At 50.6% G+C, this 19,141-nt stretch overlaps 1 protein-coding gene across 14 annotated transcripts in view; it reads right to left on the bottom strand.

Moving 5' to 3' along the window:
• Window positions 1–19,141, bottom strand: part of LOC125956735 (protein alan shepard) — a 172,411-nt gene that overhangs the window by 82,199 nt on the left and 71,071 nt on the right. The window contains exons 1-2 of one of the 14 annotated variants that reach the window (XM_049688895.1): window positions 16,949–17,144; window positions 13,039–13,479 (exon numbers count right to left, since the gene is read on the bottom strand). The exons of 8 other annotated variants lie outside the window; for them this stretch is intronic. The gene's annotated coding sequence lies outside the window, so the exon portion shown is untranslated. Of the gene's footprint in view, window positions 1–13,038; window positions 13,480–13,840; window positions 13,934–16,943; window positions 17,145–19,141 lie in introns of those variants that run through there. 5 more of the 14 variants (XM_049688897.1, XM_049688894.1, XM_049688896.1 and 2 more) reach the window with 5 other exon arrangements.

Consider the following 19,141-nt stretch of genomic DNA (forward strand, 5'->3'; position numbering starts at 1 on the left):
GGAGCAGAGCCTCTCGAGAGACACAGAGAGAAAGAGGGAGGTGGGTGGTGTAATTCGATGAAAGTTTACCAGCAGCACAGTGCCGAGGGTGATTTCATTTAGTTTAATTTTCCGCAAACACCCAGTGCGCATACACACACACACACCAAACCGCTCTCTAATGTCCTCTTAGAAAGGACTTGGTCTATAGGGGAAGGATTTCCTAGGAGGACTAGGCCCTTCCTGATAATAGTCCTCCTCCTCGGCCCGTACACTGGTACCAAGAAAAACGATTTGGCAGTCGGAAGTACTGGAGAGAGAGAGAATGTGATCTTCTCCCCCGAAATGTGGATTCTTGCGCGGGATACTAAAGTTGAAAACGATTCTGGTACGATTGGTGGTGATTAGAGGACATAGAAGGCGAAGTATGTGTCTGCCACTGAGAGAAGCTTGATGTAGGGGTATCTTTTGTGGCAGGCAGATTGCAAATGGATGGTCTTAAGTTTTCTATTTCTACAATAGGTTTGCGGTACACGACAAGCCGTTAGAATCTGTGCAAGTGTATTGGGCCCTGAACTTGACAGAACTTGACGAAATACAACTTTAATGTACATCCAAGAGATTATTATTTCGAATTTCTATTAATACACCAGCGTCTTATTGACTTTAATAATTTGGAGAGTAGATCTGTAGGACGATTGTTAAGTTCCTAAGTCACTCTATATGCGTCTATAGCCCAAAAGCTAAGGCAAACACATTTAAAATGAAAACATAACTGACGTTTTCTCGACAAATACACATCACCCAGAATACTCCCAACGGTACGGTCATTAAGGCATTCCGAACATCCTACGGCACTCTTCGACTTCCACGTCTAACATCACGATTCCTCCGCGGGAACAAAAAGTTAAATTAAGATAACAGTCACGGAGCCATTGGCAACCATCCACAGACCGGGCGATGGCACACACACACACACCCTCTGGACATAATTCCATAATGCTCCTTTACCTTGCTATCCCCAGTCCTTGCTCCTTACAAAAGTCCAGCAGGAGGTATCCACCATTAGGAGCAATGTGGACAATGTTCGTTTCGTATTCTTTTTTCCTTTTTCTCTCAAAAAATGGTTATCATCATCCTATCTATCCACTGGCCCACACGGAGGAGGAACTCTGCAAACTCTGCCAGCGACGGTAGACGGTGAGGTGACTATGAAAAATGACTCATTAAAATTTGGTCCCCAAAAATTTGCCACTTTTCGGCCACCGGGCGTTCGATGCCGAAGATGCCCGCGGCGGCACGGTAAGGATCAGGATCCTGTGTTCCGATCGGAACCCCTCCTGCGAGGCATCGACGCAGCTGCTCCCCATTGGAGCCTTGGAGCATCTTCTTCGTCGTCTCCGTTGTGTGTCTCCGGTGTGGAGAAGAAAGAAAAATTGTAACATTCACCCCCCACCCATTGCAAGGATGAGGGGATGCGGCAGCATGACAGATGGCGAAGGATTCTCTCAGTTCTCTCTCTCTCTATCTCTCCAGCGCACACAGCCGCAGCGCGTAAGCATGACAGATCGACAACAGGGACAACGGCTCCGACACCTGCACCATTCTTACTCGTCTCCCCGGCCAGCGAGTTTCAGTGAAGCAAAAAGCTTTCGTTTTTTCATGTTTTCTTTTTTTGGGGGGAACGAAACTCTGGCATCAGTCATCGCTGCCCTAGTGCTGCTGTACGGTGGGTGACGTAACGCAGGCTTCTTGCGCCGCAGGCCGCCCATCCCCCCATGTTAAGTGGCTCTCACACATCTTGAGAGAACCAGGAAGACAGCGAGAGTAAGCGAACGTGCCAATAATTAATCTCAATACATAACACGGTTCTAGTGATGGCTCGCTGTTCCTCGCAGCCCTCACAGAGAAAGAGCAATGCTCTTTCTCTCTTTCTGAGGTTGGTGTTGTAATAAATTGTATTAATATTCTAATACCAACCACCGCCCTCCATTACGCCATCACTTGGGTTGGGGAAGTGTGAATGCTGCGTGGGTGACAACACTCGTCGCAACCAACCGAGAAGTCAATTTGAAGGTGTCATAATTTGACGGCAGATCATTTGTTTCCACTACGCCGGTGCGCACTACGGTTTCTCGCTCTCTTTTCTCTCTTCGTCTCTTTAAACGCACCGAGAAAACATAAGATAAATGCCGGCCGGCCATCGTCTCCCTGCCTGCCCTTGGAGTCATAAAAAATGAAATACGGCACCGGAACACCACAATCGAAGGAAAACCGAAGGCACCTTCTTCTAGAGGGAAAAAGGCTCTTGAAAGCATCTCTCGACAGCGTTCGCCGACCTTTTAGTTGGAGAGGCTCATACCACTTACGGTTACCACGGTCAGTGCGCATGAAGTAGTGTGATGGTGGTAGGTGGCCGGGAGTAAGTGAATTGGACCGTGACGTCACTTCAGCTAACACGTTCTTCAAACGAACGGAGAACGGAGAACGGAGGGTTCAACATCCAGTACCACCATCACAACCACCACTACAGCAACCAGCGACAACATCTCTCGAGTCGTCACCCAACCTAATCATGCATGCCGCCCACCTCACTACCCTTCCGCCTCACCGAAGGTAACCGAAGCGCGAGTGAGAGAGAGGAAGATGATGACAGTTTCAGGCCGCTGATGATGAGACTGTGGCCACTTCCGTAGCAGAAACAGGAACTTACCTGCGAAATAGAAATGCGAGAGAAAAGAAACAGATGTTAGAATGAGGTGCAAGTGTGTGTGTGTTTGTGTCTGGAAGGTAATCTATGATTTGATGTTCAGTATTTTGGGCAACCTCCTCTCACTCGAAAAAAAAGAAGCCCACCCGAGAAAATGATGTTTTATGACCCCGTTTCTCTTCACGACGTGCGTGACAAAAGCTATAAAGTGGAACGCGCGAAAAGATTGTGCGGAAAGAAATGCTCGCGGAATCGTTCCCCGATCAAAAATGTCCGACCATCTCCGCTCATCATGCATTTTGGAAGCCATCTCCTACGTGGCATCTCCATATAGTGGCTACAGTGCACAGACAGGGGTCTCAGGTTGCAAAATCTGGTCTCCATCTGGTCCACTGTAAACCGGCAAAAGAAGACACAAACTGCTGCTGCTACAAAAAGGTCACGGTTCGTTAACTTCCAGATGTGTTCGTGGCAGCAGCAGCAGCACGTGGAGGCCCCACCGCAAAAGATTGAAGCATGAGAGATCGAGAGAGAGAGAGAGAGAAGGAGATGAAGAGCTGCTGCTGTTGGTAGCTTTCAGGGACCTGAACCAACGACGGTTCTAACCTCGCGAGCTTCGTCGCCCATCGTCTAAGGCCAGCTGGATGATACATTTTGCATGAGAAACGCGTTTCGCGGACGCGAGCCTGCTGAGGTTCTCTCTTCTGCCTTGATTGTCCTCTAGGGGGGAGGATGGCTCCGGTTTGTGTCGAGATTTTTTTTGGGATTTTTTTTCTCCACCCATTCTCTTCATTCGGAGCAACTTTCGACGGGGGCAAGATCATCTCCGCTCTCGGCTGCTCAGCACGCCACACGGAACACACATATGAATCATAGTCGCCAGCAAGACCTCACACCAGCAGCAGCCAGCAAAATAGATTTGAATCATCATAAATGTCATTTCGGTGACGGCGTCGTGTCCCGGAAGATGGGAGAAAAGACGTGGCACGAATATGGCAGAGAGAGAGAGCGAGATCATACGTGGAAGATACGTTTTAAAGAAGAAAAGATCCGGCCATTTTTTGATGTTTTTTTTTTTTGCTTTTACGAGAAGCCTTTCCCTTCTCTGATCAAATACATCTAATGCCCTTCCCGTCGAAACATGGAAAAGAATCGCAGGCTAACGGCAGGTGCCACACATGGTGAACGTGCTGCTGGCACAGGCAGCTGTGGAACGTCCTCTCTGGTGGCGGTCCACGACCCCGAGACCCCGAGAAACATGATGCACATGCGAATTCGTGAATCAAAAATGAGCAAAATTCGATCGGTGAGGAGGAAAGTAGACAAGGTACCGGAGAGCATCGAATAAATGTTCGAAGACTTTGCATTGCAGTAACAGGATGCGAAATGATCTTATCAGCTCAAGATGTAATAGAATTGATTGCATCATTGCATTTTAAGAAACGTAACACTAGAAAGTTAGTTAGTTGCACTAGACAGTTATCGAACGTATTTATATAACAAAAGAACAGCATGATAATTAAGATTTTAGAAAGATTTAAGATAATTAAGATTTTGAGGAGATAAGATAAGTATCATCCTAAAAAGGTATTTCAATTAGAGAAGGTATAAGTCGATGGCCAAAGAGCAAGGTGCAATCGAGACACCCGAAATTTAAGATTCCTTGGCGCGCTTCGCCGAACAGAACATCGCCAACGTATCACCACTACGAACGGAACAACCGAAAAAACTCCTCCCCTCCCTATTTATCGTGCAACGGATCTTCCCGTACTTTCTCCCTCCGCACATCGAATTAGATCGCTAGAGCTGCTGTACAAGAAGAAGCATGTAATCGTGCGGTATCGGATTAAAAGTTTCGAATTAATTACCCTTCAGCTCGTTGGCGGCAAGCTGCTCGACCGGATTTGTACTCGCGGTGCGCATCCCTCTCGTTAACCCCACGTGGAGGGTTCGCGTCCTCTGTTGCTTTTGTAGCGGAACCACCGTTCACCGTTCAGCGTTCCACAGCACGGTTGCAGTGACTGATTAGAAACTGTTCAATAGCCTTTTCCCGGGTTCCAGGGTCTGACAGGTATTGCCGATAGTTGGAAGTGCACTTCCGAAGTGCATCGCCATGAGAACCGGATAATTGTCGATTGAAGGTTGAGGGGGAGGCGGTGGTGGGATGGGGAGATTAATCCCAGCCTTTCGGTTCCGTTGATCCCAATTACCCCCCAGCGGTCACCGGTGGAGTCAGTGGAGTAGGGAGTTACCTTCCATGAGGTCGACGACGAGTTTCGAAAGAAAATCGAAGAAAACAAAATGGATGACTGCTGAAGCGTACCACCAAGGGGAGGGGTGAGTGCCAATAATTTGCTGCCATTTTGGTGTGGGAGTGGAAGGGGGTTGCAATGCAACTGCAAGCCACCAACCCACACACCCTCCCCTTTCTTCCTCTACTCTCTTCGATACGAAACGAAAAATTGGGAACCATTACAATGGCCGGAGGCGAGGAGCTTTCTCAGCATAGACCCCCCTGCAGCACGCGATGGCTGGAAAGCAGCCATCCCCACCCACCGTACTCCTACCACCCCCTTCTAGAAACAATGGGCAGATGCAGCCTAATAAAAATGATAATAATACAAAAAATAATAAAGAAAAAAACGCCAGCAGCAGAAGCAGAAGCAGCGGTAGCGCCATTGCGCAGCATTGCGAGACTGCATCCACTTGGGAAGGGAAGGAAAAGCCGGAAAACGACAAGCGGCCCCCAACCGTTCCTCTCTCTCTCTCTCTCTCTCTCTCCATTTCTCCGTTTTCCGGCCGTCGAAGGTAATTAACGATCGCATGGCAACGAAATTAAAAGAAAAGCGTTTTCACCGGACCACGGAAATGGACCACGCAGAGGGCAGCGACGACAAACCGAGTTCCCCGCGCCCGCGATCGGTAGATGCGGTGGTAGGTCATCGGAGTCGGAGTCAGCAGCAGAGAGCAAAGAGCAGCAGCAGAGAGAGAGAGAGAAAGAGAGAGAAATCCAATTTCGATAGCTGCAATTTATGGGTCGGTTCCGACACTCCGAGTAGTTTGTGTGTTTCGGTCGGGATCTCGAGAAGGACGCCAGGGCCAGGCCGTGGGGAGGCCATCACGGTATGGCCAATGCATCGGATTGCGCTTCCACGTTATGCCCGGTGTCGAGTAAATTAAAAGGAAATAAAGCTTTCATTTTCAATGCACCCAAACGTTGGAGGAGAGATGCTTTGGCATGATTGGTATTTAGGGAGGGGGTTTCTTTTTCGTTTTATTTGAGCATTGGCCACCAGCAGTACACCGGTTCCTCTTTGGCTAGAACTCTATTCAATTGGTCTATGGTAGTGGACGAACGATATTAGTATTAAGGAAGGTTAAATGGGGCAATAGCTTGGACTTCCATTGAGGATATTCGAGGTTAGCTGCAGATCGTGAGGAGCCCAATACGTACATTAATCATATCACATTGATTGGATTTTTTTAGGGAACTTCCTTGAAACAATTGAAAGTAATAAAATGTCTTTATCAGCGATATGTTCCCAAGATTATACTTATCAGTGAGCGTCATCACGACCTATTAGAAGATTTGGATTTTAGTTTACGCCAAGAATAATGCCAGAAATGCCATAATTTTCGCTAAAGAACGACATTCTGATCAAATTGGAAAAAACTGAATTGAACTGAAAGCACACTGAAGTAAATCTTGGTTAACCTATCAAATGGAATAAGTTCTAACATAAAATGCTGTAATGAATCATCAATTCTATCAGCTTTTTTTTTTATCTGATAAATAAAAAGAATTCTAAGTATATAATAAGCATTTGTTCTAAATATTAATACAACACAACATTGTTGACCGCGGTTCTAACGCCAAATGGAAGTGCAAATCCTGCCACTACCTTGGAATGTTGTCCATTTTAATCGATAAATTCCTTCAGATACCAACTCGCTTCAAAATGCCCCGATTTTGTATTTCAAATATCTCAAACCAATGGAAGATACTCCCGAGAATCTTCACACACATGCAGTAACACATTCCCATCTAGCACAATTCACAATGCATCACCTAAAGTCAAACGGTTTCCACTTGCAAGCGCATTCCCGCGAAATCCGGGCCGATCCGTTAGGAAATCGATGATCATTCCCAGGCCCCTGGGGGAGGGGGGGGGGAGAATTCGCAGCCAAACCAGGGGCACAGGCGCAGGCGATGGCACAGTTATCGCCAATTAGCATAAGCGTATAATTTCAACAAGGAAATTCCTCCAAAGGTGCGCTCGTTTGGATACTCTCTCTGTCTGCCAATGGGGTGAGTAAAAGGGAGGGGAGCAAGGGAAATTCATCAAAGAAAACCCATCTCTCCGCCATCCGCGCGGGTGCATCTGGTCGGTCTGTGCGCGTCTAGGTAGCAACAGCAGCAGCAGCATCACCGACGAATCGATTCGTGCAGCTGACGAGCTAGCTGACTGGCCGGTTCCGGAGGAGGGGGACGAACGGCCTGGGACACCCCGGGACACCCTGTGCCAGTTTCCCATGGTATCGGCCACATTCCAGCCTTCTCTCGACCGATTATGCTGTCCAATGTTAGGTTTAGGTTTACGCCACGCCGAACCAATTATGGCATCACTTGCGCGCTAGCTGGCTAGCTGGCTGGCTGGCTGGCCGGCCGGCCACACCGCCAATCATGCTCACGATCGTGGCCTCCCATCAATCCCTTCCGACCCCTTGAAACGACCAGCGACGACCGTTCAATTCATTTCGCGGTGGCTGGACGCCATCTAGTTGAGTCGAGTCGAGAGATGCCCTAGATGAGATGAGGAATGGGAAGGGCGCGGGGCCTGTCTCCCTCTCTCTCTATCTCTCTCTCTCTCTCTCTCTCTCTCTCTCTCTCTGTGGTCGTGTCGAGATAAACGAGATCCCGCGACCGCGAGCATGATTTATGGTCTGTTCGGTCGGATCCGCCGCGGATCGTGTTAACCGCGAGAGAATCTGTGGCCGAGGCGCTGTGCGGAATGTGCGAAAAAAGCTGGAAACATCGATTTCCGCTAGATTTCGACACCGGAGGCCCACCACCACCTCGCCGTTTGCGAACCGTTTTCTCACGATATTTCAATTAATTCACGATTAACGCGCGCACTGGGTTCCGGGCGAGGGAAACTCCATTGGCAACGGAGCGTCTGGCGATTGATTTGGGCCGGGAAATTTACCGGTGACGACAGACAAGCCCGCGGACCGCGGACAGAAAGTGCAAAGTGCTTTTTAGTCTGCGAAAGTCGGTGCGGTGTATTAAAAACCGGGGCGCGAATAACACGTGATCGTGATCTCCGGGAATGGAATTCTTTGGCAGTTGAAGTGAGTCGATCTTTCTATTACATTGCAGTACAGGTAGCCTTGTTCTAAAATAACATTCTGAATAAACTATATCTCTTAAATACTTCGAATTCCAGGTGGTCTATACCCTGAAGGTCTCCGTTTAGCCAGCTCCCGCGTCGCGCTCCGTATTATGGCTGCGTGCGTGGCATAAATGGTGTGATCGTGCGCCTGTGACGACACGCGATCGGGTGCCAGGCCAACGGCACACCAGCAGACCAGCACACCAGCGCGCACCCATTAGATGATGGAAACGTGACAATCATGGATGGTACTTCCGTTCGAGTGGTGCGTCGTGTGATGCCGTCTGATGCAAAAGGAGTCCGTACAGAACACCAAAACGGGCAGAGGAAGAAGTACACCGCAACCGAGAGGTTCGTTTTTCGCGCAAAATTAAGCCTCCAACCGTTGCAAACGACGACGACGACGACGACAATTGTGTCGTGAGGTCTCTAGTGACTGGAACGAACCGGATCCAACGGGATGGCGAACAAAAAAAAAACACGAACTGACGAAAAACGAAGGGCCGGTCCATGATGAGACACTGGAAAAGGCTTCTCTATTCGCCCCAGAAAAAAACAGACAAAAAAGATCTCCCTCCCTCCCTCCCTCCCCCTTGCGCTAATGCCATAAGATCATTAACATCACGCCGTAGCACTCCGGAGGGAGAGAGAGAGAGAGGATCGTCCCTCCCAGTGGGCCCGGGGCCCGAGCGGATTGAGGATTGAGAAAATGGTATAAAGTAGCTGCACCCGTTCTCTGCCGTCATTCTGCGCGTGTGTGTGTGTGTGTTGGGCACGTGGCTTACACGTTGGGCCATGGCCACCCGCCATACGACGCACAAAGAATGGAGGAACGGCGAATTTGTGCGAAAACTCGATTCTTCTGTCTTGTGTTGATGATATAGAAGGGCGGAGGAGGAGCAGGAGGAGCAGGAGTGTGGGGAGGTCAGCGGGCCAAGCGTAACAGGAACGAAAGAAGATTAATCTACTGTGTTCTGTACCGCCGGGTTTTTGGGGTCCGGGAGGAGGAAAATTTGGATGAAACATTTGGAGGAAGCGCCTCGCCCGCCCAAAGCCCAGACACCATTTTCGGATACTTCGGGGGACGACGAGTTCGGCGAGGTCAAAGGAAAGACAGGGCAAGCGAAAGGCACGACGACATTCCACGGCCACGAGCATTCTCCGGTGGCCTTGTGGGACCATTTTTTCGTTTCGCGGAACCCCCGGAGTGGGGGGGGGGGTTCGGTGGTCACCATGGAAAGCTTCTCACATCCGAGACACCGAGTCCGAAAACCGAACCGGCGTGATCGGGGATTTTCCATCATTATCGGGGGTTTTGCTTGGGAAGCCGGTGGCCACCACCATCATGCTCTTTACTTTTTCGACTCTTACTCCTAGACCACGAGGGAATCGAGAACATCCCGCAAGAAGAACACGACGCACAAACAGAGGATGACTTGGTCCAAACCTTGGTACAAGGCATGGCAATCAAACTAGACACATCGTATTGGGATCGCTCTCTGGCCGGTCGGCCGGCCGGCACGATGACACAACTGACGTTACGGATGTCTTCTGCCTTCTAATCTGTCTTTTTATCGACCGCCACAAATAATACATACTAGGCCCATCATTTGCTTCAACGACGACGAAGCGAGAGCTCCAAGGACGGGACGCAGGGAATGCTCCAAAGTCTCGAGTCTAGTCCGATTAGCGTCCGGTGCGCATCCGCCGCTTGGGCTGGGGACTTGTTTCGTGTGGGGGGAAAATTAGAAAGCAATCCCAGAACCTTTTGCCTAGCATGGACGACTGGTGGGTGGTCGGTGAGGGAGGGAGGAGGATTTAGCTGTCTATTCCCGACCGCGATGACATCCCGAACCACAAGACACTTCCTTCTTCTTCCACACGACTTGTCACCGAAAATTCTCGCCCGAAAGCCGAACCACGCAAATGAACACGGCGACTCCAAATAGATTTTCTTGTTCCTGCTGCTGGTCGCCCTGCCCTGAGACAGCCGTACCAGCGCAGCAGTATTCCGTTTACCGTAGAGAATAGAAAAGACCGACTGCTCGTTGGGAACCTGCGCCTCCGCCACTCCGTCATTCGTCTTCACGACACGCGGATCACGGATGTAATTTAATTTCAATGAATAAACAGTCGCCAGTTGATTATACCCAAGGGATTATGGGGAGGTGTGGTGCTCGCGGGCGGGCGTTTTGCTCTGCATTCTGCTGGGGCCCTGCTTCATCCCAACATCCCAAAAGGTATACTCCACGGTCTGCGCTGGGGTACACTGGAGAGGCTGTTTTTGTTTGTTGTGTTTAAAACGTTATTACGTTTGTAATCGCGCGTGCCATTCAAAGGCTGCTGCTGCTGCTGCCTATTACTCTGCGGAATCTACTCTGAACCATTACAAATGCAGATGATCAAAAACGGAAATGTTGTTCAAACGTCCCCAAAATTTGTGTAGAAAGATGAAAAGACACAAAAAAAGGGTGCCAGAATACGAGTTGACTCTGTCTGTAGTTATTGCAGTAATTCTCGATCATCGGTACTCCAATCGGTCCAACAGGACTCCTCTTCAGGGAAGGGAACAAGAACGACGTGCTACAATATTTATGGATTCGAAAGCTGGTAGAGCATGCATCCCGAGGACCATCGTCGTCAAGCAAAGCAGTAAAAACTCATTGCGAGCATTTTTGTAGCTTTTTCCGCTCGATTGATTCGCTTCATTTTATACCGAACCAACGGCCACACTCGTACAGGCACGTCAGACGTTAGAGAGAGTGCCAGAGCCCCGACCACACCGGCCAAGGCAAGGCAAAGAGGGTTCAATGCCATCAATTATGAATGCAGCATCCCCATTGCGCATCCAATTCACTCCAGATGCCGCTCGGAATGAGGAACGAGGAACGAACAGGTCGCCAGACGAGATCGCCCTTTCAGTGACGAATGCGATTTCATTTCATGTCCATGCTCCAAATAACTCCACAGTGGAAGAACGTGAAACACGAATGCAAATGGTGATACGCGTACGCGTTAACTGCTGCGTGCCAGAGTACCGGTTCGTTGCTGATCGTTGTTGAGATGACCACCACCTGAAGATGTCGTCATCAAAAACGAGGGCCCAGCAATCCGGTCTCGCGCTCGCACTGACATGCTGCTTGTTCTTTAGTGCCACTGTGAAGGGAGACTACACTCATCGGATCGATGAGCTCATCATCGCACATCATGCTATAGAGCGCCGCGCCGTTCCGCGGATTCGCCATTTTTAATTGCAAACCCAGCCAGTCAGCCCGCGAGCGAGTCCCAAGCAGAGCAACGGAACATAAGCCCGCTTCTATACTGTCATCGGTCCTTCGGTCAGTGTGCGATGATCCACGAGCACAAGATAATCTTTGCCGGGGGGGACGAGAAGTGCTTCTTCAATACTTTGCTGACCGCGACTCGCTTGGCTTGGCTGGACACCAACAGCGAGAGCACTAACAATAAACCCGCGATGGGGAATTGTGTCTATAATTTAGATACGCCGCTCACCAGCCAGCTCTCCACAGCGGATAGATCAGCCCCACAGGCCAGACTTTGTTCGACATTCCACAAACACACACACACAATCGCAGCTGGCAGGTCGATTGGCGTAAGGCGAAAAGGGAACATCATCTTCTGACCGACCGGCAGAAGCAGTTCGACCATTTTTAATTGTCAGTCGTTGTCGCGACCGGTCCCGGGCCACGCGGCTGTTTCTTCTCCATCTTGTTGTTCTAACAACACGCACCGGAAGCTCGCTTTGGAATACAATAAAATGCAACACACGCAGAGACAGAGGCTTCCCTCGTAGTCAGTCTTCACGCTAATTACACGCCGTCACCGCCGCCATTCTTCTCCTGTGGGTGGTGGTGTAGTTGTGCTCTGTTGTTTGTTGCTCAGAATGACTTCTGATGGTCTCTGCCAATAAACAGAGGAACGCGAACGCTGTTGGGGAAGTAGTGTAGTACCCCCTGATGAGGGATGGTAACAATTATGGCTATTGGAGTGATCCGATGCGGTACTAGGGAATTTCCAATGATTCTCCCAAAGCAGACACAGCAGGAGGGAGGATGGATCATCATCGGATTGTGTTACAACGTATTGAGAGTAGCGGCGCGGCGTTTGGCGCTCCAGTGATTGCGTTTTTCTGCACCAGACCCCAATGACAAACACACGCACTGGAAATTGATTTGCGTCTGCAAAAGGGTAGAGGAGACTGTATATATCGTATCCACACAATTGTCTCAATAAATGATGATGGTAGTGGTGATATTATAGCCAGAACCGAGCAGCTAGCTCTCGTCTTATAGTGCGTGGCCAAGCTCTTCAATCGAGCGTAAACGCAGCAGGCAATGTCGATGATCAAACATGTTTTCACATAACTTGGGTCCAGGAGGACAAAGTACAAAGGAATCGATTGTTTCAAAGCCATTCTCCTACACATTGGCGGTTTTGAAAGAGGGCGACGTTTCTTCTTACTTCGTAATAAATAGCCCAGGATTCCATGCAGCCCCCCTTCTCACTCGGGCGGCCTCGAACTAACGACCGTTAGGTTGCTGTTGCACCAAGGTCCCAAATGAGCTACGACCAATTACCTTTGAAAGGCGAATTTAAAGTATGTTTTATCGAGCCCATTTACGGTGTTCCGGTCTAACACTAATACAAGGTTATACCAAGTGTCGATTGCTCTGTTCCAGACCGGAGATCTCTGACCGATTAGGCAAAACTTCTTCCATAACCATCGCTCTATCGCTGGCGACACAATTAACATGAAGCTGTGAGCATTACATTGTAGTGGGAACATTGTCTGTGTCCCCGAAGCGTGTGTCATCCAATGGTACCCACATACCAGATAAGAGAAACCCAGATATAAACCGCACGGGTGGGTACAGAGCAGAGATGATGAACTGCCTAACACAACAACAACAAAAAACGTTATCTAATGATGCTTACTTTAGGTGGAATGCAGTAACTCTTCGCAAACTGCTGTGGAGCTAGCGGGTGCACAACTTTGTCGCTGTAGTCTGGGCCTGGGCCTGGTGGATCGTTGGTGCTGGAAAACGTGTTTTCCCTTTACTAGCCGCGGTTGCTGCTGCTGCTGCTGCTGCTTGCTGTCGGTTTTTCGGTCGGTACCACCTTGCGGTACCGGGGGACTCACTGATACTTGCTCACCAAAGCCACCGGCTCTGCTGCGCACACCACGATACTGCGCTTCTGAACACAACACAAACACCGTCGTGCAATGGCGGCTGCCACCGGTTATGCTTCTGCTGCTGCTGTTGCGGATGATTCTCGCCTCTTTTTTCTCGCCGTATCGCGTACGCAATTTGTGGTAATTTTCCAATTTTCCTTCTTTTCTAATTTTCTACTTCACTTTAACCTCTTCTACATGCACTAGAGCGTGAGGCCACGCACCAAAACGAGGGACAGCAGAGAGAGAGAGATAAAGAGAGAAAGAGGAAGAGAAGCAAAGGGTTGATGTTGAAGATGATTGGCAGAAAATGAAACGTGTAGTAAGAGGGTGAAATGTGTGGGCGAAGGGGGAGGAGGCACAGATAAAAATCACTTGGGCTTTGTGCCTAGTTTCGTGCCACTGGTGCTGGTGGTGGTGCTTCTCTACTGCTGCTGCTTTTTCTGCAGTTGCGACGATATATCGGGTTTTCCAAGCTGTCAGACACTTGTCACAACCACCCACCACCGGGTGGTTAGGGGAGAGAGTATACGCCTCGGTAGTGTTGTTGTGGAACACACACACATATACCCAACCACCAGCAGCAGAGCACCACCGCGTAGATGCACTTTATCGGTCGGTCGTTGTTCGACGGCACCAACACGCAACTAGATACTACACACGCACAGTAGGCACTGGCACACACGCATATAGACTAGCGAGCACTGACGGCGACGACGACGACGACGACGACGATGACGACGACGAGAGCGTAGCAACCGGCGACTAGTGGTTCGTGACTAAGAAAGAGTAGTAGTATCCACGTCGCCCCCCAAGAGACCAATATGGAACGCACACTAATGCCGAATGAGAAACACTAGCCCCAACCAACCAACCAACCAACCAACCGACACGACACGACACGAACCGATGAGAGAAGCAGAGAGCAAGAGAGCCACACTGGGGAGTGTACCAGCCAGACAATCGACTATCGCATAGGTCGGAGATCCATGTTTCCAAATTTCCGAACCCCGCTTCCTCGCTTCACCTTCTCCATCATCCTTCATTCGAGCGAAGCCGGAACTTCCGGCTTTTGGAATGCGAAAGCGCAGCATCACGCACACACCAATGGCCATCGTGGAAAAAGCGCGATAGAGAGAATGAAAGAGAGAGAGAGAGAGAGAGAGAGAGAGAGAGAGAGAAAGAGAGCCAATAGAGTGCAGGTGCACTTCTTGTAGGGTGGGCAGCCGGAAAGTCATAGAATTAATCGATTGAAGCCGGCGATACGGACGGCGACTGCAGCCGGACGGACTGCAGTGTGCAAGCTAACGAAACGGAACGGCCTGGCTGGCTGGCTGGCTGGCACGTTTTGGCTTCGGTTCGAGGCACGTGCGTCAGTGGCATTTATCTCTCCAAAGAGACTTAGACAAAAGGGTTAGCCTGGGATTTGGGAGCCATGCAGACATCCAAGAACGAACGGACGAGCAGAAGTGGAATGCACTTGCACTTGCTTCATGCACACTGTCTCAAGCCATTGTTTGAATTGTATTGGTGCAAGTGTTCGAAGAAAGGACGAATCCCGACGCTGTGCAGCAGCAGCAGCAGCAGCTAAGGAATGCAAATGGTTACCAGCTGCAGTCATCGAGAATGCAGGAAAGCCCGAGGTGGAGTGCGGTAACGGGGTTCAAATCGAGTCATCGCCCATCACACACATAGACACCGGAGGAGAGCGCTGTCTATATCGCACACAACACAATGTGCACTCAACGATCCAATAATGGTACACACCGGGACCGGCGGCCACGCAGGCGCTAAACTGAAGCAATGGATGGAGGGGTTAGTGGCAGCGAGGGATGATGGACCAGGGAAGGTGAAGGGGAAGGGATATCGCCATTTCCGGTCGTCGTCGTCCAGCCCTTTCTCCACGAAGGGTTTCAAAGAGAGCCAACACGAGCGAGAGAGAGAGCGAGAGCGAGAGCGAAAGTTAGAGAAAAAGAGAGCCAGATAGGGAAGGGAACGGAAGTGAACGAAGAGGAACGGCGGCGCGTTCGAGAGATGCAGCGACCGACGACGACGACGACCGAAACCGGCGGCGCGGCCTTCAGCATAGCTGATGAGGCGGCGGATGACACCCCCCTCCATCCTCTTCCATCCTATTTACCCCTTTTCGCCAGCACAGCCTCACCGAGCCTCACCAGCTGTGCTGAGCATCATGAGAGCGTGAGTCCAGCTCACGATGACAGATTCGCTCACTGCTCTCGGGGAGCAGTTTGCGGAATGTGCGAGCGTACGGAGCGAACGAGTGCGTTTGTTGTGCTTTCACAGTCGTGTCACGTCGCCTGCGGTTCTTCGGTGCAAGGAAAACGGCCCAGGTGTGGGGGACGGGGACGAAGGGGTGGCGAGAGGATTAAGAAGCAATCGATCGAAGGGGTGAGTGGCTCGGCAGTGAGCGAGTGCGAGACACCACTCCCTGCCTGCCTGCCAGCCATTCGTCTTGCAATGGGTTCTTCGATTTCCCATTTTCTTTTTTTTTTCCAGCCAAACCACGAAGCAACCTTCTTCGCAGCAACTTCTCCTGCTGCTGCTGCTTCGATAGAATCTTTCTCCATCACGCTCTCTCTCTCTCTCTCTCTCGCTGTGTCTTGCGCTCTGACCAATGTCACGATGGCTGCTATCTCGTTCGCACGAATACCGTTTCAATGCCCACTGTCGTCATCATCATCATCATCATCAGCAGCGCAACCCGGGTGGAGAGTGCCAAAATACAAACAGACAACTGCACACAACACACACACGCAGCACGCACGCACGCACTCATAAGGTGTCGCACACGCAATACGCAATGGTCAGCATACTAGCAGCCCCCCCTCCCCTCCTTTCCGGCGGCCGGTGGTGGGCTAGACGATGATGATCTTCAATGAAAGGCGCCGCAGGAATGTAATGGAGAATCGCACTAATACACACACGCGCACTGCTAGGCACAAACTCCCGGCCAATTGAACTACCATTTCGCCCCCTCGAGCCCCCTTCCCCGCGCCACATCGCCGCGAGCATCGTAACCCCCTCCGGGGGGGGACCACCATCAGCAGCATGCCACGACTTCCGGGTTTTCTCGTAGGAAGCCGCCGCAGCTCAACCGGATGTTCTTGCTGTTGCCTGAGAGAGTTCACTGCATCTTCGCCCACTCGGTGTCGCGAAGAAAGCAGCGGCAGCAGCTTCCACCAGCCCCCTGGCCCACCATCCTACTAGACGACCACAAAACACTCGGCGGGGCGGGGAACCAGACGGCCAGCCAGCCAGCCAGCATACACGCACACGAAGCGCTGATTGGAACGTATTCTTCCTCTTCCAATCATGGGGCCACCTCTCTGTTCTGTGCTCTGCTCTGTTGCCCTCCTTTTGTGCACCTTGGAGAAGGTGTTCTTATTGCGTTTGCGGTTACTTTTCTGTTTGAGTGCACTACTACTTGCACGTCAACCGTCTTGTCTTGCTGGCCGCCGGCACTACCTACTCGGTTTGCAAAGAAAGTGTCGATGTGTCAGCGTACCCCCCACCCCTCCCGCACACCCAAGTTCGCCAATCGTCTTCACTGGTTTTTGGGAGACAGAGAGAAGGCGGCGCTTCGCGGTTTGCCACGGAACACAACACGGAACACGATCAGGATAACACAACCCCCCCTATTGCTCACCTCACCAGTATGCGGAGGGGGGGGGAGTAGAGCGAGAGCACGACGCAACGAGCGAACCCGTGTGTGTGTACACACCACCGAGGCAAAGGCGCTTGCTGCCAACTGCTGCTGCTGCTGCTACTGCTGCTGTTGCTGCTGCTGTTGCTGCTGCTGCTGCTGCTGGAGCCGATGCGTTTGCAACCAAAGTGTACGGTGTTATGGCGACCACGGCCATCCACGGTTCGTCTCCGAGGCGGCCTGCAAGCTCGCAGCGCTCGTCGTCGCCAATCGTGCAAGATGATCTCGCTCTCACCGCGGGTTCTCTCGCAATCGCAACCAAAACGAAGTAGACGACGATGTGGCACATCTCACATCCATAGCCTTCTTCGATGGCTCACGCACGCCAACAACAATGCTCTCTTGGTCTGCCTCTCTCTCTCTCTCGCTAGCCGCCATTGTGAAATGGTGTGCGAGATTGGCAACATCTGATTCGTGGGTGGGTCTCCTGTGCGGTGAATGGGTTGTGTGTGCAGGGGAACCGGCAGATTGCGTGACGGCACGCACACCCCCACACATACACACACACACACACACACGATGAGCTTTCGATTGTTTCACGCAAAATGATGGCCGGCTTATGGTGAAAAAGCCAGCCACAGCCATCACCGCTAACCAATCGTCAACTACGGGAGAAGGATGATGGTAATGGGGGGTGGAAGAATGAATTCCAGCCACATTGCACAAACGGGAAGGGTGTGCTGCTGCGGTGTTCTGGGTGTGTTCGTGCGTATGGTATGTGGTTGTGGCGAGATGTTCTCAGAAGAGACGACGAGTCGTCCCCGAGAGAGAGAGAAAGAGAGAAAGGCCCCTCATCGTGTGAGCAATTGAGAATGCTCGTGAGAGAGCAAACAACAAACAAACAACCAACAACAACACATCGCGACACAAGAGAACAATGAAGAGAACAAGAGAGAACAAGAGAGAACGAAAGAGAGAGAGAGAGAGAACGGAACTAGGCGTGTGTGGTTCGGTTTCGGCAAACACGAAACACGAACACAAACAGCAGAGCACATAAAACGGGTGTTTCCCGTGCCGTCTTAGTGCGTCGTCGCGTCGAGGGAGATGTCCTCAATGCCCCTTTTTCCACCCCACACCCCAGGGGTGGGGACAAGCTCCACCACCATATCGTTGCACGAGTGTCACCCAACAACAACAACAACACCAGCAACAACAACACCAGCAGCAAGGTGGCATGGATGGCGACCACGCTCAGCTCGCAAAAAATGGTTGCTGCTCACTTCCCGGTTCAACGGTGTCGGTGGCATGTTTCTAGCTGTCTTTACAGCTTGTTCACAGCTTCATCATCATCATCATCATCATCATCATGATGGTCGTCCTCTCGGATGGGGGGAAGGAGGGACCATTTTCAGCGTGAACGGCACACCACCTCCCGGATCCGGCGGTCGCCGGATGTAGTACGCAGGAAAAGCGATTGCGTAAAAGGGAAGCTTTTCCGGGTGGTTCTTTTTTCATGCTTCCTTTTTTTTCCGGGACTTTTCCCTCTTTTATTCCTGTGGGAAAACACGGCGGAAATGGGGAGAACGCTGGAAAACGGGTCTTTCACGTTTTTGGGAACATTTTTAGGAAAATCGTCGCTACAGCCGCCAGCGCCAGCGTGGATCCGGTTTTTGAGCCAAGCACGTGCTGCCCGTAATTCCAATTTGTCGCAGCCGGAATCGTGGCGATCTGTGGTTACGGCCTGTGTGTTATCGGCTTTATTAATATTGCATAAAGATGCAAAAGTGAGCCCAGATCCTCACAGGACCAAGCAAGCCACGAATCAATGACGGTGATGGCGTGGAATGATCGCAGTTACCATTGAAGCATAATAGGGGGGGCAGTTTGCTTTATACGCTTAAGGAGAGTAGCTGCATTCATCAGTTCCCATTCGACAGAGCTCTCTAAAAAGGTACCTCTTTGAACAACGTTTATAAAGATAAGCCCAAAAGTAGTATGTTGTTGAATCTTTGAAGAATATTGAGTTAAAAATTGTGACAAACTGAGTCAAAGTCTTTCGGAACTATATTTTTTTCTTCTGTACACCATTTGAGAAGCAACCCTTGGAAACATGTTTTAAATAAATCGAGTGTGTAATGGTTTAATTAAATACTATGTTCATTTCTGATGATTGAAATGGAGTTAGAAAATCGAAAAGCTCC

This window comes from Anopheles darlingi, chromosome 3 (assembly GCF_943734745.1).
Source record: "Anopheles darlingi chromosome 3, idAnoDarlMG_H_01, whole genome shotgun sequence".
Lineage (NCBI taxonomy): Eukaryota > Metazoa > Arthropoda > Insecta > Diptera > Culicidae > Anopheles > Anopheles darlingi.